The following is a 25,552-nucleotide window of genomic DNA, read 5'->3' as shown; positions in this document are numbered from 1 at the left end:
TTTTCCCTTTCTCTCTTTCCCCCACCCCATGACAAAAGAAATCTGATATAGATCATACCTGTACAATTATATAAATCATATTTCCATATGAGCCATGTTGTGAAAGAAGAAACACAAAAAAAATAATAAAAAGTGAGCACATTACACTTTGTTCTGCATTGAGACTCCATATTTCTTTCTCTGGATGTGGATGGTATTTTCTATCACAAGTCTTCTAGAATTGTCTTTGATCACTGACCTGCTGGGAAGGGATAAGTCCATCATAGTTGATCATCTCCACAATGTTGCCATTCATGTGTACAATGTTCACCTGGTTCTGCCCCCTTCACTAAGCGTCCGTTCATGTAAGTCCTTCTAGTCTTTTTAGTATAATCCATCTACTCATGAATTCTTATAGTGCAAAATTATTCCATTGCATTCATTTCTCAATTTATGGGCATCCCCTCCATTTCCAATTCTTTGCCACCACAAAAATAGTTGTTATAAATATTATTATGCATGTGGGTCCCTTTCCCTTTTTTATGATCTCTTTGGGATACAGACTAACTAGATGACTTTTGAAGTTCCAGAGCATTGATCCTCCATGAATTTGTGAATGCTCACTAAGAGAGAAAAGCTTCCAGAGGAGAAACAAAAGTTATTGGACAACTAAGTCACAAGGTGGACAAAGTGTATGCCATGATTTCCAGTGTCTTGGGATCCTAGATTTAGGCCTAAAAGGAAGCTCAGAGGACATTAAATCCAATTCCTTCATTTCACAGATGAGAAAAGTAAGGCCCTAATATGCAAGGCAATGTCACAAAATTCTCTTAGAAAAACCACTATCAGAATTTAATTCATAAGTTTAGAGCCAGAGGTGACCTCAGCCTATGGAGTTTCATCTGGAGGTCCAGGGAGGGCAGAGATTTTTCTAAAAACACATAGGAATGACTCCTCTTATTGGACAGTGTTTTCATGAAGTCACTGGACAGGGATCTCCAATTTTACAGACAGCAGTTGACCATGTTTAGAGGGGGCATAAATATTGTGGGATGCTCAAAAACTCTTATCCTCTTTTTTAATCCCTGACTGGAGAAAGGGAAAGGACTGCAAAGTACTGAGGATCATTTTAAACAAATTAGTTTAATTCCTGAGTCTCCATGGTCAAAGAATTCATCATCAATTAGCCAGTTTAGAAGTGACAGGACAATCTCTACATTTCATTAGAAAGCAGTCTGCAGAAGGCAGGCACATTTGGTTAGAAGAGGGTCTAAAGACCCCTTGCAGCTATTAAACCTGAACATCACTAGCAGAGTCATATAATGGGGGAGGGGTATCACCTCCAAGTCACAATCAGATGGGAGACTAACTCTCTGAAACTTAGAAATGGAGCACAGTCTAGGCCTGGACTTCCAGTTCACGGACATCCTGCCTCTGAAATCCTAACTGAGTGACGCTGGGCAAGTCCCAGTTTCAGGGAACTCTCTAAACTGAATGTTGGAACTTCACTGGTGAAAGAAGTTTCAACCCTTAGATTTCTGATGCTGATGAAATCACTGGTCCAGCCCCTCCTACACATACACAAATTATGGAAACTAAGTAATAATTTACAATTTAATTTCTGAGCAATATTTCCTAGCTACCATAACAACTGTAGCTTTATGATCTCACGGGCATAAGCCCATGAATGAGATTGATCAATTTGGCTTTGTCTCCCTCTGACCCTTCCTGGTTCAGCACTCACTCAAACAGGACAGCAGATGGAAACTATCAGTTGTTACATGTCTCAGGGCCAAGGTCATCCCCAAATTTAACTCCAGGATCAGCTCACACTGGATCATCTGGATTGTGTTTCCCTTTCATATAAGGTCGGAACTAGGAACAATATTTTTCATTTCATTGGTGTTTGATCTTAGCAGCTCTCCTGGGTTCAACTATCATCCCTTTGCTGGTGGCTCCCATTTTCTATCTACTAACCTAATTTATTTTCCAAGCTCTCTTCACCTCTTGAATTGTCTATTGGATATTTCAATTGCGTGTTCAATTGGCACCTTTAACTCTACATGTCCAAAATTCATTGTAATCCCCTATCAAATTCTGTCCACTTCCTTTTTTTGTCCAGGACACTATCATTGTCCAAGTATCCAAGCTCACAACCACAGGGTCATCCTCAATTCTTTTCTCTTCCACATTCCCACATAATCAATCACTTATCAAGAGTTATCTATTTTATGTTCATAGCAGCCCTGTTTTGGTGGCAAAAAAATGGAAATTAAGCAAATGTCCTTCAACTGGGGAATGGCTTAGCAAACTGTGGTCTATGTATGTCATGGAACACTACTGTTCTATTAGAAACCAGGAGGGACAGGAATTCAGGGAAGCCTGGAAGGATTGTCATGAACTGATGCTGAGTGAGATGAGCAGAACCAGAAAAACACTGTACACCCTAACAGCAACATAGGGGGTGATGATCAACCTTAATGGACTTGCTCATCCCTTCAGTGCAACAACCAGGGACAATTTTGAGCTGTCTGCAATGGAGAATATACCATCTGCATCCAGAGAAAGAATTATAGACTTTGAACAAAGACCAAAGACTATTACTGTCAAATTAGAAAAAAAAGTTATATTATTATGTAATTTTATTATCTCAGACTTTATATTTCTTCCTTAAGGATATGATTTCTCTGTTATCACATTCAACTAAGATCAATGCATAATGTGGAACCAATGCAAGGACTAACAGAATTTCTTCTGTGGGGGGTGAGGGAGGGAAGCAAGAAAAGGGGAAATTTTGTAAAATTCAAAATAAATAAAATCTTTCTTTTAAAAAAGGGGGGGAAGAGTTATCCATTTCATTGCCATAATCTCTCTCATATCCACTAACTTTTCTCCATACATAAATACAGACACAGCCTGCTTCAGGTCTCATCCCATCTCCCCCTCCCTAGAGCAATAGCCTCCTATTTGGGGTCCCAGCATCTCATCTCCCCTCTGTCTAATCCAGTCTTTCCCACAGCTGCCAACTTGCAATTTCCAAGGCACAAATCTCTCATGGCTCTCGAACCCCATGAGTTCCTTTTTGCCTCTGGATTAAATATAGATGCTTCTCTTTGGCAACCATCTCATCTCTCCCTATCTCTACTCTGTATTCCCAGGAGTATTACAGTGTTCCCTTCCTACACTCTATATCCCCAAGCAAAATGGCATAATCACTGTTTCTCATGGAGAACATTATGACTCCTTTGCCCAGGCCTTTGCCCCACCACGCTTGGAATGGCTTCCTTCATCTTCCAAAATTCTAAGTTCACTTTAAGACTCAGCTCAAGGGCTTCTATCCCTTCCCATATTGGCCTTCTCCAAGTCATTTCATGTTTACTCTGTGGGTATTTTAGAGCCATGTGTCTGCCTGCAAAGTTTTCTCCTAAACCTATCAGCATTTCTTTGAAGTCAAGAAATATTTCTTTTTGCCCTTGTGTCCACAATGCCTAGTACAAAGCCTGCTACGTTAAATAGGAAATTGATTATTTTTTTTTTTGGTTTTTGCAAGGCAGTGGGGTTAAGTGACTTGCCCAAGGCCACACAGCTAAGTAATTATTAAGTGTCTGAAGCTGGATTTGAACTCAGGTCCTCCTGACTCCAAGGCCAGTGCTCTATCCACTGTGCCACCTAGCTGCCCCTACTTAATTATTTTAATTAATAAATAAATTAACAAATAAATGAATAGATAGAATGAATGAATAGATTAATAGATAAAATAGTGAAGTAAATTAATAAATGAAGAGAGAGATGAGATAGGAGAATGATGGCAATGAGACAATATACCAATATTTGCTGGATGCAGCTAAATAATACTTCAGGAGACTTTATATCTTTAATCATTTACATCAATAAAACAGAGAGAGAGCAAGATTAATGAATTGGGCCTGCAACTGAAAAACTAGAAAAAGAAAAATTAAAAATATTGTAATAACTATAAATCAAAAGAGAGATTAGTAAAATTGAAAGATAGAAAACCATTTAATAAATAAATGAAATTAAGAGTTTGCTTTATGGAAAAGAATGAAATATATAAATCATTGGGTAATTCAATTTAAAAAAGAAAGAAATCAAATTACTAGTATCAAAAATTGAAGAGTTGAATTCACAACTAATGAAATTGAAATTAGAGCAATTATTAGGAATTATTTTTCATAATTATTTACCACTCAATCTAACAATTTAAGTGGAATGGATGAACACTTATAAAAATATAAATGCCCATATTAACAGAAGATAAAATGGAACATTTAAATAATACTATTATAGAAAAAGAAATTATACAAGCCATCAGTTTGATCCCTAAGGAAAAAAAACTACCAGGATCAGATGAATTCACATGTGAATAGTTAAATATTTAAAAAGCAAGTAATTTTGATATTATATAAGGTATTTGGAAGAATAATCAAAGAAGTCTTATTCCTCCTATGAGACAAATATGGCACTGATACCCACACCAGGAAGAACAAAAACAGAAAAAGAAAACTAAAAACTCATTTCTCTTGTGCATATTTATAAAAAAATTTAAATAAAATACTAACAAGTAAATTGCAATAATGTAAATATTACAAATATCATACACTATGACCAGGAGAATTTATACCAGGAATACATGACTGCTTTAATATTAGGAAAACTGTCCAGATAATTGACCATTAAGCAAAAACCATATAATTTTCTCAATTAGATGCAGAAAAAGCTTTTGACAAAATACAACACACATTTCTAGAAAGCATAGGAATAAATGGGTCTTGGTAAAAGATGAATGAGCATCTCAGAAAAGGCTTAGGCTGGTCCTCACATCACACACCCTCCTCCTCTGACTGATAAATGGTCAAAGGATGTAAGCAGACCATCGACAGAAGAATGAAGGAGAGTTATCTAGTCATTACAAAATTCTCAGGCCCTGCCCCCATGGCATCATCCCTCCAACATGGCATCCTCCATAAGAACTAAAGGGCTCCCAGCCTGCCCCAGTAGCTGCCTGTACAACTAAGAAGGCCTCCAAGTTGGTTGCCTCCATAGCCTGGCCTTGGGAAAAAGAACTTGGAGAGTTTTTTCTAAGGCAATGGGGTTAAGTGACTTGCCTAAGGTCACACAGCTAGGTAATTAGTAAGTGTCTGAGGCTGGATTTGAACTCAGGTCCTATTGACTCCAAGACCAGTGCTCTATCTATTATGCCACCTAGCTGCCCCAAAACTTGGAGAGTTTTTAAACAGGGCTTTTTCAAGGGAAAGTCCAACCTTCTAGTACTCACTTCTACCAGCCAATTTCGGGGCCTTTTCCAGGTGCAGTACCCTCTATCTTACAGGAGGAAGAGGGCTAGTTTGTCCATACATCTCCACCCCCCTTCCTCTATGGGCTTCTTCTGACTCAGGAACATGTGGTCTAGGGTGGTCAGGGGCCCAGGCAGTCTGAGGTTGCAGGTGCCACTGCTGTTTATTGTGGTGTTTATGCACTTAAGAATCATTTAATACTGCTACCATTTCTAGAGATTCTATCTTTTTTTAATAGAAGAAAGAACTTTTAACAAGGGTTATGGCAATCTATGCCTCTCCATTTCTTAACTTGTACCAAATGTTTAAATAGTTGCCCATAGTTGGAGACCTGGCCCTGTTAGATGCTCTTCATTTCCATTTCTTTTCCCTATTTCTCTTGAGATGCTTGACTTTTTTCCTTTGTATGAATATCATTATTTTTCTAATTCCACTAAAGTTATGCAAAAACTATTTAAAAAACAAAAGTAATAAAGTCAAGATTAAAAGAAATAATTGAGAAAAATCTTTGCCACAAATTTCACTGATAAGGGTCTCATTTCTAAGATATAAAAGGAACTGATTCAAGTTTATAAGAAAAAAATCATTCCCCAATTGGTAAATGGTCTAGTATATGCATGATCACCTCTCAAAAGAAGAATTTCAACCCCTTTAACTCCACATTGAATGATCTGTTTCCTCCTATACCATATTCCCTTATTTTACAGTTGCAGAAACTGAGGTCCAGAGAGGTCAAATGATTTATTTACTCAAGGTAGTTGATGGCAAATCTGGGATTTAAGTCTCTGGGGACTAACCCAAAATCCTATATGCTATTTCTACTACATAGGATTTCAAGCTAGGTAGAATCTGGGAATGCTATAGATTTATCATTAATACTGCTTACAAGAAACTCATTTGAAGTAGAGAAATACATATAGAGTAAAGGTAAAAGGTTGGAGCAAAATATATTTTGCTTTAGCTGAAGTAAAAAAAGCAGGGGTAGCAATCCTTATCTCAGACAAAGTAGCAGCAAAAAGAGATAGCGTTAAAAGAGATAAGGAAGGAAACTTTATCCTCCTAAAAGGTACCATGGAAAATAAAGCTATTTCAATACTGAATATATATGCACCCAATGGAACAGCATACAAATTCTTAAAGGAGAAACTGAAAGAACTACAGGAAGACATAGACAGCAAAACTCTACTAGTGGGAGACCTCAAGCTCCCACTCTCAGATCTAGATGAATTGAATCATAAAATAAACAAGAAATAAGTTAAGGAGGTAAATAGATTGTTAGAAAAACTAGATATGGTAGACTTATGGAGGAAACTGAATGGGAATAGAAAGGAATATACCTTTTTCTCTCTGCAGTACATGGAACTTATACAAAAATTGATCCTGTACTAGGGCATAAAACCTAATGATCAACTGCAGAAAGGCAGAAATAGTGAATATATCTTTCTCAAATCACAATGCAATAAAAGTCATATGCAATACTGGGCCAAGGAGATATAGACTCAGAACCAATTGGAAACTGAATAACCTCATTTTAAAGAATGAGTGGACCAAAAAACAAATTATACAAAGAATTAATCATTTTATCCTAGATAATGATATTAATGAAACAACATACCAAAACCTATGGGATTCACTCAAAGTGGCTCTCAGGGGATATATTATAGCTTTAAATGCTTACGTGAATAAATTGGAGAAAGAGGAAATCAATGAACTAAACGTGCAACTTAAAAAATTTGAGATAGAACAAATTACAAATCCCCAATTAAATACCAAATTAGAAATTCTAAAAATTAAAGGAGAAATTAATAAAAATCGAAAGCAAAAAAAACTATTGAATTAATAAATAAAGCCAAAAGTTGGTATTATGAAAAAAAAACAATAAAATTGATAAATCTCTGGTCAATTTGATTAAAAAAAAGAAAGAAGAAAATCAAATTGCTAGCATCATAAATGAAAAGGGTGAACTCACCACCAATGAGGAGGAAATTAAAGTAATAATTTGAAATTATTTTTCCCAACTCTATGCCAATAAATTTGACAATCTAAGTGAAATGGATGAATATTTACAAAAATATCAGTTGCCCAGGTTAAATGGAGAGGAGATTAAATACCTAAACAACCCTATCTCAGAAAAAGAAATTCAACAAGCCATCATTGAAATCCCTGAGAAAAAATCTCCAGGGCCTGATGGATTCACAAGTTAATTCTACCAAACATTTAAGGAATAATTGGTTACAATTCTATATAAACTCTTTGTAAAAATAGGGAAAGATGAAACTCTGCCTAACTCTTTCTATGAAACCAGTATGGTGCTGTTATCTAAACAAGGAAGAGTTAGAACAGAGAAAGAAAATTATAGACCTATTTCCCTCATGAATATAGATGCAAAAATCCTAAATAAAATCTTAGCAAAATGATTACAAGTTATCACTAGGATAATATATTATGATCAAGTAGGATTCATCCCAGGAATGCAGGGTTGGTTCAATATTAGGAAAACTGTTAGTAAACTCAATTATATCAACAACAAACCTGTCAGAAATCATATGATCATATCAATAGATGCTGAAAAAGCTTTTGAGAAAATATAGCATCCATTCCTACTAAAAACTCTAGAGTGTAGGAATAAATGGACTGTTCCTTAGAACAATTAGCAGTATCTATCTGAAACCATCAACAAGCATTATATTCAATGGGGAGAGGCTAGAGGTATTCCCAATAAAATCAATAAAATCAAGGGTGAAACAAGGGTGCCCATTATCACCACTACTATTCAATATTGTATTAGAAATGTTAGCATCAGCAATTAGAGAAGAAAAAGAAATTGAAGAAATTAGAATTGAGAAGGAAGAGAAAACTCTCACGCTTTACAGATGACATGATGGTCTACCTAGAGAATCTCAAGAAATCATCCAAAAAACTACTGGAAACAATTAGCAATTTTAACAAAGTTGCAGGTTATAAAATAAACCCTCATAAATCCTCAACTTTTCTATATATGTCTAGCAAGATACAGCAGGAAGAACTAGAAAGAGAAATCCCATTCAAAATAAACTCAGACAATATAAAATACCTGGGAGTCTATTTTCCAAGATAGACTCAGGAACTTTTCGAAAACAATTATAAAACATTTCTCACACAAATTAAATCAGATCTAAATAACTGGGCAGATATCAACTGCTCATGGATAAGTAGATCTAATATAATAAAAAATGATAATTCTACCCAAACTAAACTACCTGTTTAGTGCCCAACCAATCAAAATTCCAAAAAAGATTGCTTAAATGAGTTAGGAAAAAAAATGGTAAGTAAATTCATATGGAGAAATAAAAAGTCAAGAATTTCCAGGAGCTTAATGAAAAAAGTGCAAAAGAAGGGGGCTTAGCCCTACCTGATCTAAAATTATATTATAAAGCATCAGTCATCAAAGCTATTTGGTATTGGCCAAGAAATAGAGTGGTGGACTAGCAGAATAGACTAGGTGCAAAATCAGGAGACAATTATAGTAATCTGCTGTTTGATAAACTCAGAGTCCAGCTATTGGGATAAAAAATCCCTCTTTGATAAAAACTGCTGCGATAATTGGAAGTTAGTATGGAAGAAACTTAGATTAGACCAACACCTCACACCCTTTACCAAGATAAGATCCAAATAGTTACAGGACATAGACATAAAAAACAATACTATAAGCAAATTAGAAGATCAAGGACTAGTCTACCTGTCAGATCTATGGAAAGGGGAACAGTTTATGACTAAGGAAGAGTTGGAGAACATCCCCAAAAACCAACTAGATGATTTCAATTACATTAAATTAAAAACTTTTTTACAGATAAAACCACTGTAACCAAGATCAAAAGAAATGTAGTAAATTGGGAAACAATCTTACAACTAATGATTCTGACAAAGGACTCATTTCTAAAATATACAGAGAACTGAGTCATATTTTTAAAACAAAGTGTCATTCCCCAATTGACAAATGGTCAAAGGATATGCAAGGCAATTTACAGATGAGGAGATCAAAGTAACCATAGCCATATGAAAAATTGCTCTAAATCATTAATTATTAGAGAAATGCAAATTAAAGCTTCTCTGAGGTACCACCTCACACCTCTCCGACTGGCCAATATGAAGAGAATGGATGATGATCATTGTTGGAAGGGTTGTGGGAAATCTGGGACACTATTACACTGTTGGTGGAGCTGTGAACTCATCTAACCCTTCTGGAGAGCTATTTGGAACCATGCCCAAAGGGCAACAAAAATGAGCATACCCTTTGACCCAGCAATACCACTACTAAGTTTACACCCTGAAGAGATGAGGAAAAAGGGTGAAAACATCACTTGTACAAAAATATTTATAGCAGCCCTGTTTGTGGTGGCAAAGAATTGGAAATCCAGTAAATGTCCTTCAATTGGGGAATGGCTTAGCAAACTGTGGATGTCATGGAATACTATTGTTCTATTAGAAACCAGGAGGGACGGGATTTCAGGGAAGCCTGGAGGGATTTGTATGAACTGATGCTGAGTGAGATGAGCAGAACCAGAAAAACACTGTATACCCTAACAGCAACATGGGGGTGATGATCCACTTTGATGGACTCGTTCATTCCATCAGTGCAACAATCGGGAACAATTTTGGGCTGTCTGTAAAGGAGAATGCCATCTGTTTCCAGATAAAGAGCCGTGGAGTTTTAACACAGTTCAAGGACTATTCCCTTTAATTTAGAGAAAAAAACAGATATCGTATTGTCTGATCTTGTTATCTCTTAGACTTCTTGTCTCTTCCTTAAGAATATGATTTCTCTCTCATCACACCCAATTTGGATCATTGTACAACATGGAAACAAAGTAAAGACTGACAGATTGCTTTCCATGGGGGGTGGGGAGTAAGATTGGGGGGAAAATTGTAAAACTCAAATAATATCTTTAATAAAAAAAATAAATTTAAAAAAAGATTTATTATTAATACAGGATTGCAGATCCAAATATAGATTGAGGCAGCACCCTCAAATCTGTGTTCTACTGAAATACAGGTCAACTAGATATTTGATTGTCTTTTGGGTTATCCTATCTTTTTTTTAATGTGTCACTGATGGAAGTTCCTGAATGATGTTCTCCTAATCCCATTTTTCCATAAAGTCTGGGTTTTGGTGCCAGAAAAAAATCACTATTGACCTGAAGATGGGAAGATCTGAGTTCAAATTGGGACTCAGAAACTTACTAGCTGAGTAATCCTGACCATGATGTTTAAACCTGTCTGCTTCAGTTTCCTCATCTATAAATAAACTAGAGAAGAAAAGGACAAACCTCTCCAGCATCTTTGCCAAGAAAACCTCAAATGGAATCACAGAGATACACCCGAAATGACCAAACAACAACAGAGAAATATAAATTAAAACAACTCTGAAATATCACCACCCAACTAACATATTGACTAATGTGACAGAAAAAAAAAATGGCAAATGTCTGAAGAGACGTGGAAAAATTGGAACAATGATTTATCATTGGTGAAGTTGTAAATCGATCCAATCATTCTGGTAAACAATTTGAAATTATGCCTCAAAAAATAGGAAAGGACCTATATTTACCAAAATAAAATTATAAAAGCTCTTTTTGCAATGGCAAAGAATTGGAAATTGAGGGGATGCTCATCAATTGGGGAAAAATGAAATAAGTTATGGATGGCATATGACTGTGTTGAATACTATTATAGAAATGATAAGCAGAATGATTCCAGAAAGATCTTGAAAGATTTATATGATGCAAAGTGAACTGAGCAGAACCAGTAGAACACTGTACACAATAACAACAATACAATACAGTGATCAACTGTGAATAATTTAGATACTCTGTTCAATACAATGATCCAATACAGTTCCAAAGGACTTGTGATGGAAAATCACCAGAGGAAAAAATGATTTGGTCTGTGCAGACCAAAATTTGATTTTTTTCACTTTCTTATTTTTCTTACTTTTTTTCCAAAAATTACTAATATGGGCAAATGTTCCACATGGCTGCACCCATATAATCTATAGTGAATTATTTGCCTTCTGAAGAAGGGAAAAGGGGAGGAATGAGAGGGAGAATTTGAAATTAAATTAAATTAAATAATTAATTAATTGAATTACATTAAATTTTTTAAAAATAAAATAAAAGAAGAGACTTAACTTTGCTTCATTGAGCCCCAGAAGAAGAGAGGAAACAAGTTAACCAAAAGGGGAAAGGAATCATCCCCTTAAATAATAAGGCTAAATAATATTTCTGCCATTGTAGAAAGTATTCTTCTTCAAATTTAATCACCATGATGTACTATTTGATGCTATCCTCAAGGCATTCTGTGCTTCCCTGGAGCTGAGTGACAGGCTTTTGGGTTAGAATTGTAGTCAGATAGCCCTGGGTTCAAATCTAACCTCAACTATTTACTAGCTGGGGGAACCTTGGCCAGTCATTTGACTAATGCCTGTTCCAGTTTTCTCAAAAGTAAAATGGAGATAGATAAATGTAGAACCTCCCTCCCAGTGTTGATGTATCAGATGAGATAATATTTATAAATTACTTTGCAAAGCATAAAGCCGCTCTTATTACGAAGAATTCCCACACTCACCTTGGACATTGGATCCAGCATCAGGCTGTGTTCCCAGGCCAGAGGGAAGACAAAGGGAAAGCTCCATAAGCAGGGACTGGTTCATTCTCTATGCTTGTATTGCTAGCCCTTATGTACTGGATGCATAGCAGGGTCTTAATAAATGCATGTCGATTGCTTGGTTGGTTCCCATAAAACTACTGAAACCTTTCCCCAAATCATTGACTTGGATGAATGGAAGATGTTCAACTATTCAGTCTAAAGGGATGGGGGGTGGGTGGGGTTACTATAGCTTTCTTCATTCAGAATCAACTCAGCCTTTATTCACTGAAAAAAACCACTTTTATCCCAGGTGTTTTTTGTTTGTTTGTTTTTTTAGGTTTTTTGCAAGGCAAATGGGGTTAAGTGGCTTGCCCAAGGCCACACAGCTAGGTAATTATTGAGTGTCTGAGACCGGATTTGAACCCAGGTACTCCTGACTCCAAGGCCGGTGCTTTATCCACTATGATACCTAGCCACCCCTATCCCAGGTGTTTTAATTACCTGATACAATGTAGATGATTAATGAATACTATTAATTTTTTATTACAAAGTAAATAAATTTACTTTATATAGACATACTATCAATCACCAACAAGAGGAGAGAGAGACAGAGAGACAGAGGCAGAGAAAGAGAGAGACAGAGAGGGAGGGGGGAGAGAGGGGGGGAAGAGGGAGAGACAGAGAGAAAGACAGAGAGAGAGAGAGAGACAAACAGACAGAGAGACAGAGAGAGACAGAGACAGAGAAAAAGAAAGTGGAGGAAGAGAGAGATGCATACATCTAATCATATAACCACTACACACAGCATAGTGTATGTAATTTGTGTTAAGTACATATATCTGTGCATGTCATTTTCCTGATTATTGTATGTATTGTATGTGTGCATGTGTGTATGTATGAATGTAGGGATGTATTGTGAAAATCCCTATTACCCAGCTGTATACACAGTGATTCCCAAATTGGGGCAGTCCTTAACCCATTCATAATGATAGCCCTAACCCAGTTCCCAGATATAGCTTAAGTTCATTTAAGAAAAAACAACTTCCATCCACCCAGGAACAGAAAGCCACAAGCTAGCAAATTACTATCCCCTAAGACTGTTCCTCTACTCATGGCCTTCAGGAGGAATAAAATCCACTCAGCAGAATTAGGCCATCTGGCAGTGCCAGGCTCCTTCTCATGGTTTGAGGAAGTGGGATTCACAGCAGCCACACCTTGGATTCAGTCATCACTTCTTGCCTAGCTGCCAGCTGCTCTACTCTCACCACATCCCCAGCTTCTGCTTCTTCTCTGCTAACCTTAATAACCCCCTTCTGCCCAGAGGCACAGTTTCTCTTTCTCTCATAGTCTCACCCTTAAAGATTCAATATAGGAAATACTTTTCAGGCTAGAGAAAGCCCTTTCCATCCCCCCCTTGCCATCTTGTCTCAACCTTTCTTTTTGCCCCTGTCCTTTCAAAAAACAAATGAACCCTCAGCACCCTCAGCCTTTGATCCCCAAATTTTAGCATTTGCACATTTACAAATTAGATGTTCTCTGCTATTCCAATTACATCTCCAGATTTAACATATTAGAGTCTTGTAAAGAGTCTTGGAGTGGGCAGGATAATAGAGGATAAAAAATTACAAAGGAAGGCAATCTGCATTTGTGTAGGCAACAAAGATGGAGAAAATCATCAGAAATGTGGTAGTAGTTAGAAAAACTGGGGAGCACTATTTTAAAGGAGATTTAAAGGAAATAATGAATCTGCCTTAGAAGTATGGAAATAAAGGATATTGGGGTAGAGGAAACTATGAGAAAAGGCATGGAGGCAGAAGTGAAGATTGGGTCGCATTGGGCCTGGCCCAGAGGAATTGTTTAAAAGATGCTTGCTGTTTGTTGGTGGATATTGCTGTTGTTTGTCCTTGATGTCAGAGAAGTGATGCCATGACTCACAAGTGAACTACATTTAAGTGAGGGAGAGCTATGCAAAGTCACCAGCCTCACTTTCTCCTCTAGAATCATCTGAGTCCAGTAGTCAGATATGGATCAGGAAGACCGGAAATGACTAAGTAGGGAGATGAACCTAGTGTCTTTATAAGGTCCTGGTATACAAGCATCATAATTTTCTTCATCTTCATCACATCAAAGAATGGAATTTGGAATTGGACCATTGTAGATTCAGTAACAAGAAAAACTTCCTAAGGATTAGACTTTTCTAGTGAGGAAAAAACAGTTATCTCTTCTTTTTTTTTATTTTGCAAGGCAATGGGGTTAAAGTGACTTGCCCAAGGTCACACAGTTAGGCAATCATTAAGTGTCTGAGGCTAGATTTGAACTCAGGTACTCCTGACTCCAAAGCCAGTGCTCTATCCACTGCACCACCTAGCTGTCCCAATAAAAGGATATCTCAAGAGGTAATAGACTATTCCTCCATAGAGATATTCAAGTAACAAAAGAATACTATTAGTCAATTATATTATATTCGATATTCCTTTCAAGTATAGTTTGGATGAGATGCCCTTGCATTTCAACACCAAAATTCTGATAAAGTGATTAATAATAAAATAATAGTAATAAAAAATTTCAATCTAAATGGAATTTGATTATGCATTCCTTGAGGACAGAAACTGTCTCTTGACACTTTTTGTATCCTCAGAATTAATAAAGTGATAGAGATGGAGATCTTATATTTATATATTTATATAATATACACATATGAATTATGGACATATTATGTGTTATATGTATATACATGTCTATTCCCGATTGTCTTCCTGCTGCTGTAGCAGTGAAGCCCACATGTGATAAGCTTACATTCAATTCAATTCAATTTATTTTATTCAATTATAGAAAGCGATCATTTTGTTGACTTGAACAGTAGTCTGCCAAATATTAAACACAAAATAATACCAGTGAGTAGTAACTTGTCCCAAGAAGAATTTCCCCTCCAGAGCTCCACTGAGTAGGAAATAAGAATCAGTAGCAAAATGATGGTGATGTATGATATTTCTGTAGCACTTTTGAAACATTATCTCATCTGAAACTAATGACAGCCCTGTAAGTCAAATGCTCCTGGTATTTTCATCTCCATTTTACTAAAAAATTGGCTAAAATTCAGACAGGTGAAATGACTATATTTGTCACAAACCAGTATGAGGAAGGTAGGTGGTCCAGGTTTCAATAAAAAAGCAGATAGCTCATGGTTCTACATCATATCATGTGGAAGGTAGATAGGTGTATCTCCAGAAAGAGCACTGATCTTGGAGTCAGAGAGAGCGGAGTTCAAATTCTGAGCCAGGCACATACTAGCGCCGTGATTCCCTCTGGACAAGTCATTCAATCATTGTGAACTTTAGTTTTATTCTTTGGAAACTACGGATAACAACAGCTCCCAAGAATTGCTTTGAGGATAAAAGGAGATAATAATTTTTTAAATGCTTCGCATCATTTCTAGAACATCACAGGTTCTAAATCAGTTCTAACTCTTTTTATTGTTTTTGCTATGTATCATCTGCAGACCTGTCCAGTCTAAGGCTGGAGAGGCTCATTTCCAGATTGGCAACATCCTGATGACTTTGCCTCAGACATATCTTGAAGACCGCCCACCAGTGATAAAGAGATGATAATCTGCATCCGGGAGGAAGCAAAAGTACCAGAGGAATAACATATTCTTGAAATATTAAGAGAAATCAGCTAAAATATCAACTCTGTGGATGTAAGCAGTATACACATCTACTCTGAGGTGGCCTTTCTCATCTGGAAATGAAAATTGTGGGAGGGGAAAAGAAGAGAAATAATGATATCAGCCCTTACTGCCTACCAGCCTTCAGAGGTTCCTGCAAAGCTGGATGTTGAAAGTGATTTTGCACGATGTGATGTGGAACCATGAGTAATTTGCTTTTTGTTGAAACATGCTAAAATATGTAACCTGTCCAACTTATTTATAGATAAGGCCAGAAAGAAATCTCTCACTTTTAATTTGTCTGTGCAAAAGATTTGATCTTTTCCAGATTCAAATATTTGAGTTTTCCAGTACAAGATAATTGTGTGAGGCACAGGGAAATGTTGAATCCCAGGAATCATTTCATTTATTGCTTCTTTTTCAATAGAAAAGCCCCCCAAAGATACAGAAATCATTATGCTAGTGTGTGACTGTGTCGTTATTCTATTGTTTTAACAAATTCCTGGAAAAGAAACTGAGCAACACATCTCCCCAAGAATGAATATTGATGAATGAATAGATTTGGTCCCAAAGTAGCCTTATAGTTTTAACCAAAGAAAAATGTTTTTCTTAAATAACAAGTAAGTATAGAAAAGGCAGGGCATGAAAGGACAAGGAAGGAAGAGGAGATGAAGAAAGGAAAGGAAATAAGATGGAGAGGAAAGGAGATGGGAGAGGTGAAAAGGTAGAGGTAAGCAAAAAGGTAGATGGAGAAGAGAAGAAAGAAGAGAAAAGGGCAAAAAAAAAAAAGGAAGGAGAAGGAAGGAAGGAAAATAATAGATGAGTCAACACTCCAAGTGGTACAGTGGTAATAGCAATGGCCTGGCAATAAAGAGTCTCATGTTTGGGTCCCAACTCTGCCACTTACTAGCCATGTGAACTTGGGCACTTCCATTCTTTGAGACTCAGTTTCCTCACCTATGAATTGATGAGACTGGGTTGAGGGACTTCTAAATTCCCTTCCATCCAGAGTTGTCATAGATAACTTGAAAGACTCCAGAAAGATCAGAGCTCACCAGTATAATGAAATTTTTGCATTTATAATCAGGGAGGATGAAAGTTAATGGCTCATCTGCCAAAAAAGTGGCCTCTACCACTTTATTTAAATGATATTTTCTTAGGAAACTTGTTATAATCCATAAAAGTTAAGGTTAAACATGATCACTTAATTGTGATTCAGATTACTCTTAGACTGATCATTTTTTTTTTTAGCTTTAGTAAGGCAAATGGGGTTAAGTGGCTTGCCCAAGGCCACACAGCTAGGTTATTATTAAGTGTCTGAGGTTAGATTTGAACTCAGGTGCTCCTGACTCCAGGACCAGTCCTCTATCTACTGCGCCACCTAGCCACCTCCTACACTGATCATTTTCTATACTGATTGCAGCAATGCCTGCACCTAAGTTTGTTCTTTTTTTTTAGTTATATTATTTTATTGTACCCTTCTGGCTCACTACTTTTTCAACTATGAAACTGGAGGCAGATTATTTGCCCTACTTCCATGACAGTCTTACAAACTTATAGTAAAGAAGGCAATATATATATATGTATAATTATTTATTTTTGGAGTATTTCTTAGCCAAACTGAATGTGTTATACAATATCTTTGTTTAAAATACTAGAATATGAAACATAGAAAGATCCACCATCTTTTTCAGTTTTCTATTCATCTAATTTCCTTATTATCTTTTACATTTTAAATTTTCTATTACATACATAAAAACACTGTGTGGGCCTGCTGTTATTCTTTCTATGCAGTTGCCATAGAAATGTTCAGCTTTATCTAACAAGATAAACCCATTAATTCTAATACATACCTACATAAGTTCAAAAATTCTAAATTCTAATATAGCCATAGATAAATCTAATAACTCTAAATTCTAATATAGGAGATCCATATATTAGAATTTAGAATTATTAGGTTTATCCAAAGAGTCATCGAATATTTTATATTAGATGTATTATAGTGATTGTTGAACTATCAATAGATTGTCATTTGTTGATCTATTTAAAATGATATTATATATAACCATGAAGTCATGACAACAGCTCTGTAGACCTTCAGTTTGGTAGGCAGCCTAATATCTCTTCCCTCCAACACTTTCCTTGGGATTCTCCCAACCACTGAGGTAGCTCTGGCAATGTGTGCGACAACCTTCTCATCTAGAGGAACATTTTTGTAAAATATAGTGTGAAACCTGGACTGTATATAGAATCATTCCAGGAAAGTGACTTGCTTCCATTTGAATGGTCTTGGGAAGCTTTTGAAGATCAATGGGCAAGATAAGGCAGCAGTCCCTGAGGAGTTCTCTTGAAATGAACTGCCAAGCATTTAGACTCTACTCTGAGAAAAAAACTCTGATGGACTGGCCTCTTGTTCCAGTGTCAAATGTATGTTTGCCTAAAAGATTATTTTTACAGAAAATGAAAGTGATACAAGGACACTCCCAAGGTCTCTCTGGAGAACTTTAATATCAATTTTGAGCTGCTGTCACAAGACTGCCCAACATCAAAGAAGGCACTGTGCTCTCTGAGCAAAGAAAAATCACAGTAAGGCAAAGGAAACAAAAGATGCACAAATCCAGAGACCTCTCCATCTCAAATCTTCAAACAAACTATTTTTGCCTGACCTGTGGTGGAGCCTTCCTATCTCTTATTGCTTTCATCAGCAACAAAAAACCCACTTTCCCTTGTCCCCAGCTTTGTGCTATGGTTTGTTCCTCTTCAAATACAGAGGATGAACACCAGCAATAACAATGCATACATTTATTTTTTATAATATTTTCTTTTAATGGTGATACTTTCCCCCAAAACTGAAATAAAAGCCACAAAATTACCTGGAAACGTGCTTTATATAGTTATGCCAATAAATCATGCTTAAAAATTATCACAAAGTTGGTGGTGCTGGTGGTGGTGGTTATTCAATTGTTTCTTTCTTGGCTGACTCTACAGGATTCAATTTGGGGCTTTCTTGATAGAGGCACTGGAGTGGTTTGCCATTTCTTTTGCTCATTTTACAGATGAGGAAACTGAGGCAGGTAAAGGATTAGTGGTTTTCCCAGGGTTACACAGATAACTAAGTGCCTGAAACTACTTTTGAACTCAGGTTTTCTTGATTCCAGGTCCAGAGTTCTCTATTCACTCCATCCCTGAGAGAGAGAGAGAGAGAGAGAGAGAGAATAGAAAGGAAATGAAACGTGTCAGTTTGGAGAGGAGGAACATAGTGACAGTACTTGCAAGAGAGAAAAATGGGAAAATGGAGAGTTAGCAGCTGAAGAACAGGTGATATGGGGAGGTCCTGAGGGTTAATTACAGGCCAAGGGGAAAGAAAGGGAAAGGAGAGAAGGGGAAAGAAGCCTTTCACTAGATAGTCAACACCTAGATAGTTTGGAGGAAAAATGGGAACATAGATTTTTCTTTCAAGACAGCTAAATGCAATTATAAGACGTGTGAATTAACCCAGTATAATTAGCTTTACCTAGACAAAAATCTGAATGCCTCTAGTCCTTGTCTAAAAATAGAAAGCTTAAGAAAACATTGATTTATCACATTTCTACTCTTGTGAAGCAGTGAAAAGAAATTTGAAAGCTAAATTAAGGATTTCCCAGAGTGCCAGAGTTCAGCAAACTTCCAGTTTGTGAAATGACTGATGTGAAAATTCGCAAGTGAGACTATTTGACTTTGGAATAATAGTTGACTCCACAGTGGGTCATCAGTGAATTTTCTGACTCCTGGAGTCCAAGATAACTGGTAAACTAACGTGAAAGTAATAGCATCAGGATTTAGGAATGTGTAACAAGAACAGGGAAAGAAAATCTTCTGAAGGGTTTTATCCTCCTCCCCCATTTAAATACTCCAGTCTACAAATTGCCAGGTTAAAGGTGATGATTATTCTTATTGTCTTTTTATAATTCTTATATAGGAAAATAGACTCTGCAGTCTTGCATTTTAAAAGAAAGATCTCTCAAAATGAATGACTAGGTCAATTATATTTGCATTTGGAAATCAGGAGATCAAGCTACAAAGTTATAAGAAAAACTAATCTAACAACTAAATGTATTTTAGAAAAAGATTATGAATAGTTCCTATTACCTAGATCCTAAACCAATCAATGCTGCTCTGGCTTAGGCAAAGGGAGAGATTCAGCCCTTAAGGTACCAAGATAAGGAATGCCTTAGGGCATCCTAGAAATGAATTTGCCTGAAAAGGCAGCTTTTGTGTCCCATAGTTAGTGCGTTTGGGTTTTTTGTTTGTTTTCTGTTTTTCTTTTTAGGATAAGGTTCTTTGGGTGTAGATGGGTAAAAAGATGAATTAATTATCCCTGATTAAATAATAAGACAAGCATTGGATTTTTTTTAGGGGGGGAGATGTGATCCATTGTCAATCTGGGTTTTAATGAGCCATCAAAACCTGATTTTGAAAGGAATCTGAAGTTGAATAAGCATCTTTGATCCATGAGATCAGGAGGAGGGCCTCTATTCATAAGGAGAGCAGTCCCTTAGGAAGGATGAAAGAAAAAGGAATGAGACAAGACTACATTTATACAGCAATAAAAGTATATTTGCAGGTTATCCCATAAAGACTATATAATGCCTACACGAGAATGGCCTCAGTGTGTTCAGCCAAGCTCTTATGGAGGTGATATAATGAGATGTGAGGATAAAACCAGAATGGAAATTGGCAGATGCCTCCAATGCTCCCTCTTCCAAACAGATGGGGGACAGGGGACTCATTCCTCCTTCCCTTTATTTGGCCCATCTCGCTATCTCGCTTCAATGAACATTAGCCTTTTGTTCATCTTCCCTCCCTTGCTCAATAAACCAGACCTCAGAGTCACTTCTCTGTTTGTTCCCTCTGCCCTGCATTTTTCCTGATGAGGATGAAATGAAATCAGTCTGAAGGAAGGCAAACAGCTGAGAGAGGCACACCCCCAGATCCTGGCAGGGAGTCATTTCAGAATTAATAGGACTAGATAGCCAGGAAAAATGCATCCTAAGAAATGTCTCTTTTCCTGTCTGGCCTCAAAGTACCTTCTAGACAAAATAAATACAAATAACCAGAACTCTAAATATTTAGCCATTTCTTTTTTAAGCTAGAGGACTTAGTAGATGAATAACTAAGGTAGAGCAATTAGACTATTGGCCAAGGGAGCTGAAATTCAGAAGGGACTGGAGAGCTTTTGTTACAGTATCTACTTAGTAAAAAAAAATACATATTTTATATATATATATATATATATATATATGTTATATATAAAATAACTGTTTGCACACATGATATACATACATACCCATGTGTGGATATATTATATGCACGCAATTATGTGTGTGTATGTGAAATGAGGTCATATAGTAAATAGAACCCTGGACTTGGAGTCTTAGAAACCTAAATTCAACTCTGTCCTCTGATAGTTACTAACTAGGTGACCCTGGGCTACTTCCTTGGATGCTGGTTCACTTGGTTTCCTCATCTATAAAATTCCAGATGATATTTATAAGGTACTCCGTAAACCTAAAGGGTTATATAAATACTAAGTAATAACAGTGGCAGGAAAAGCACCAATAACAGCAGCCGCAGCAGTGTCGGTAGTAGTAGAAATTGTAGGAGTAGCTGTAAATAGCAGCAAGTAGCAATAGCAGTAGTAGTAGAAACAGGAGTAGGTACAGGAATACTTTGGAATATTATTGCTCTATAAGAAACCACAAATGGCCGGACTCTAGAGAAGCATGGAATGACTTACAGGATCTGATGCAAAGTGAAGGGAGCAGAGCCAAGAGGACAACGGACACATTGACAACAACATTATGAGATGAACAACCCTGATGGAAGCAGCTGCTCTTGGCAGTGCGGAGAGCTAAGACAACCGTATTAGGCCGACTATGGACAATGTGATCTCCATATAGAGGAAGGAAACAAAACAAAGGAAAACATAAAGGGAAAAACCCAACCCTTCTGAATCTGATTAACCCTTTATAAAAATTATCTCTTATGTATCTCTGTCCCTTAATCCTAATTTCTCATGCCAAAAATTACTAATTTGTTTAACAAAATATGTATGTAAAATGTTAATGACTGTTCCCTACTGAGGGAAGGGGGGGAGGGAGTGGGGAGGGAAATTTTGTAACTTGGAAATATGCCTGTACAAATGGATGAAAATAAATAAATAAATAATGTGAAAAAGCAGTAGTAGCAACAATAGCAAGAGGAGCCATATCAGTTGTAGCAGTAGCAGTAGCAGCTGTAGTAATGAATAGTGGCAACACTGGGAGTAACTGGTGTCGCCAAAGCAGCAGCAGCAGCAGTAGCAGTAGTAGTAGTAGTAGTAGTAGTAGTAGTAGTAGTAGTAGTAGTAGTAGTAGTAGCAGTAGTAGTAGTAGTAGTAGTAGTAGTAGTAGCAGCAGCAGCAGTAGTAGTAGTAGCAGCAGTAGTAACAGTAGTAGTAATAGTAGCAGTAGCAATAGTAGTGGTAGTAGTAGTAGTGGTAGTAGTAGTAGTAGTAGTGGTAGTAGTAGTTGTAGTTGCTGTGGTGGTGGTGAGGTGGGGTGGTAACAGTGGTAGCAGCAATAGTAATACTGTTCCTTGGGGTCATGATTCCCAGTTGCAGCTCCATCCTTTAGGTCAAATCATCACACACTGGTTAAACATTCTGGTAGTCGGAGAGCACAAGTGACCTGAAGCTCACTTCCTGTGAACAATGTCAACTGTTTGGGGGCAAGCAAGAGTGGTTGGTAGCAGTTGTATAAGTCTCCCTGCCTAACAAATTTATTTCATGGAAAAGATGAAGGGAAAGTCAATTATGCTGATTTCAAGGGGGTCATCTTAATCAATCAATTAATAAAAACACATTTATGAAGCACCTTCCATGGGTCAGACACTGTACTAAGAGCTGGGGATACTAAAAAGAAGCAAAAGATGGTGCCTGTCCTCAAGGAGCTTGCAATCTAGTGGAAGATGCAAACAAATATATGCAAAGTCTGTTCTATATAGGATAAATAGGAACAAATGAAGAGAGGGCAGACACTGGGAATAAAAGTGTTGGGAAAGACTTCCTGTAGAAAGTGGGAGCCTGCAACAAAATAAAGTTTGGAAAGACGACATCTTCACTGAGTTTTCTGTGTCGCCACTTTACTTCTTCAGTCCATCCATAAACAAAGGCATTGTAAGATCATTCTTTGGGCTAAGCTCTGAGGAAGGAGTCAAAGAAAAAAGGAAAAGGAATGTCTCCCCTAGGAGTTTACATTCTTGTGAGGGCTAAAGAAGATATTTGTAAGCATTACCCAAAGAGCTGATGCACAGGAGGTATGGTACAGATGATAACTATTGTTACAATTCTAATGGACAGACAAATAAACAGGTATTTATAAAATCTGTACAGAATAGATTAAAGAATAGCTTGGTGGGAGAGGCTCTAGGAGCTGAGGCCAAAGAGAAAAGGCCTCCTGTTGAAGGGAGCACCCTGAGTGAATCTTGAAGGAAATCAGGACCTCTTAGAGGCAAGAAGACCCGGAAAGTGACAAAGCCAAGGCCCTTGGTCAGGACAGGGCAGGACAGGAATAGCAAGAAGCGTTAGATCATAGAGTATGTGGGTGTTGGGGGAGGGCAGGAAATGTTTTGAAGAGTTTACAATCCTCAACACAAGACCACTTATTTGTTCTGGGAGTCCCTGGAGTTTATTGAGGAGATGATAGAATCACACCTGTGCTTTGGCTCTAAGTGTGGACTGACGAAGGACAGAAGAGACTATGACTAATCTCTACACAAGCAAATGACACCCACTCTGGTAACTGTGAATACCCCACCCCTCAGCCAGATCCATTCTTCCTTTCATTTTTATATGATCTTGACTTGTATTGTATCTGCAACTGAACTTGACAGCCAAGGGATTTTTGGATCAAGAATTGAAACTCACCTCATCAGCGAAAAGACTGTGGTGGAAGTAGGTCTGTCTGGGAGCCTTTACAACTTTCTTAGGACTTACATGTCCTTTTATATATACATATATATATATATATACAAATAAACACACATATTTATTTTTATTTTTTTTTATTTATTTAAGGCAATGGGATTAAGTGACTTGGCCAAACTCACAGTTAGGCAATTATGAAGTGTCTGAGGCTGGATTTAAACTCAGGTCCTCCTGACTCCAGGACCAGTGCTCTATTCACTGTGCCACCTAGCTGCCCTTTCATATAGCCTTTCAATCCTTGAAATATGCCTCTGTACTTGACCTTGGCCTAAAGACAACCACTCTGAAGGACATACAGCATCTGGGCCAAGGTTGAATTAAGCAAGATTCCTTGCTCCACTTTAACCTAGAAATAAAATTTAAACCACAACCATGATAGTCACTGGACCTCAAATCCCTGTCTATGTAGAGAAGACTCCCTTTGTTGCCATCATGTTCACTGGTTTCTTAATTGACTTGGGAAAGGGAACTAGATAAGGGCAGTCTTGGGGACTTAGGACTTTATAAATTTGGCTAACTTTCATTTTCCTTCATCAGTCACTAAAGTCTATTGTAGGAAATGGACTATGGATTTGGATTCATGACTGAGAAAGTGATACTTTGGAAAGAAAATGAAGCTTATGTATGAAAAAAAATTTGAATCTCTCCTTTACTACTTAATAGCCATAAAAACAAGTCCTTGACCTTATCTGACTCTACATATTATAAAATATTGAACTCTTGGCCTACTGAAATGATTATCTGTTTATTTACTTGTGTATATGTTTTATACTTCTAGTAGAATGAAAGCTTCTTGAGGGTGGTTTCTAGTCGTCTTTTTGACCCCTGTGCCCAGAGCAATGTCTGGCACCCAAGAAATGGTTTGTTGAACTGAATGACATTTGTACAATATCTATTAGAAAGGATAGTTTTGAAGAAATGTCTCTAAACATAAAAATGAAAGATCCCCTTTCATTGGGATCTTTTTACTAAGAGGTAGAGGGGAGCCTCGGCAGTCCAAGCTGAAAAGACTTTGACTTAAAAGACAAGCTAGGCTAAATTCAAAGAATCTATAATCAGAGATTTAGCTCTGAGAAAATGAAAGTCCCTGGCCATAGTAATTCATAAAAACAATATACTGGGGCATAGAGGAATTGTGATTTACTGAAAAAAAATATCACAGATCTTTGAAGTACTGACATAGATAACTTTATTATTACTAATTTGATTCCATGGACCAACCCCTAGCTCTGGAGAAACATCACAGAGAGGCTACCATTTTGGTCCCTCAAATTATCCTCAGATTCTAAATATAGACATGCTAATAACACATTTCTATTATCTGTCTTAGTGTATAACTATACTTGTATTTTTGCAGTGACTCATTCTGCTTCCATAGATAACCAATCCAAGATTCCCAGAGTGCAACTTTTTTCTCTTCTCCTTCCTAGGAGTACTTTTCGAGGACTTGCTGTGGTGACTATCACTCATGAGTCCCACCCAGAGTGTTTATCAGTTGTCATCAATTAGTCATCCAACTGAATTCGCTTAGAATCAGCACTTTGCTAAGGTAGAGGAAGAAGAGTAGAAGCAAACCTTTCCCTCCAAGTGAGGAGTATGTTTTCTCCTAAGTCCAGAGTTCAGAGGAAAGGGGAACTCAAGCTTAGAGTGCCCAAGTGGCAAGCAGCTCATTACTTCTTGTTGCTTGATATCCTTTTCTCTCATGAAGTTGCCCTTGGGTGTGGCAAAGTTTTCTGCAGGGTTCCACCTTTTTTCAATGGGTCTAGTTTGATCTTTTATTTTTGATTCAGATATTGCTGTTCCAGGGATAATCCTAAAATGGTTTTGGGAAATTCCAAGTCTTCAGACCTGTCTTTGTTACAGCATCATCTGGTCAGGATTGTAAAAGTGAGGAGGTCACAGAGTCTCTTTCCTTCTCCATCACCACCCCCACCAGCCCTCAACCTCCCACTCCCCAACTATCAA

The 25,552-nt window shown here is 37.2% G+C and overlaps 1 long non-coding RNA gene across 1 annotated transcript; it reads left to right on the top strand.

Moving 5' to 3' along the window:
* Positions 1 to 1,722: 1,722 nt before the first annotated feature.
* On the top strand, positions 1,723 to 15,827 carry LOC141491578 (uncharacterized). The gene is made up of 2 exons (XR_012469648.1): positions 1,723 to 1,847; positions 15,418 to 15,827. It is a non-coding gene; the product is annotated as an uncharacterized LOC141491578 (long non-coding RNA).
* The last annotated feature ends 9,725 nt before the right edge of the window (positions 15,828 to 25,552 follow it).

This window comes from Macrotis lagotis, chromosome 6, assembly GCF_037893015.1.
Source record: "Macrotis lagotis isolate mMagLag1 chromosome 6, bilby.v1.9.chrom.fasta, whole genome shotgun sequence".
NCBI lineage: Eukaryota > Metazoa > Chordata > Mammalia > Peramelemorphia > Peramelidae > Macrotis > Macrotis lagotis.
This window is presented reverse-complemented; position numbering and strand designations above follow the sequence as displayed.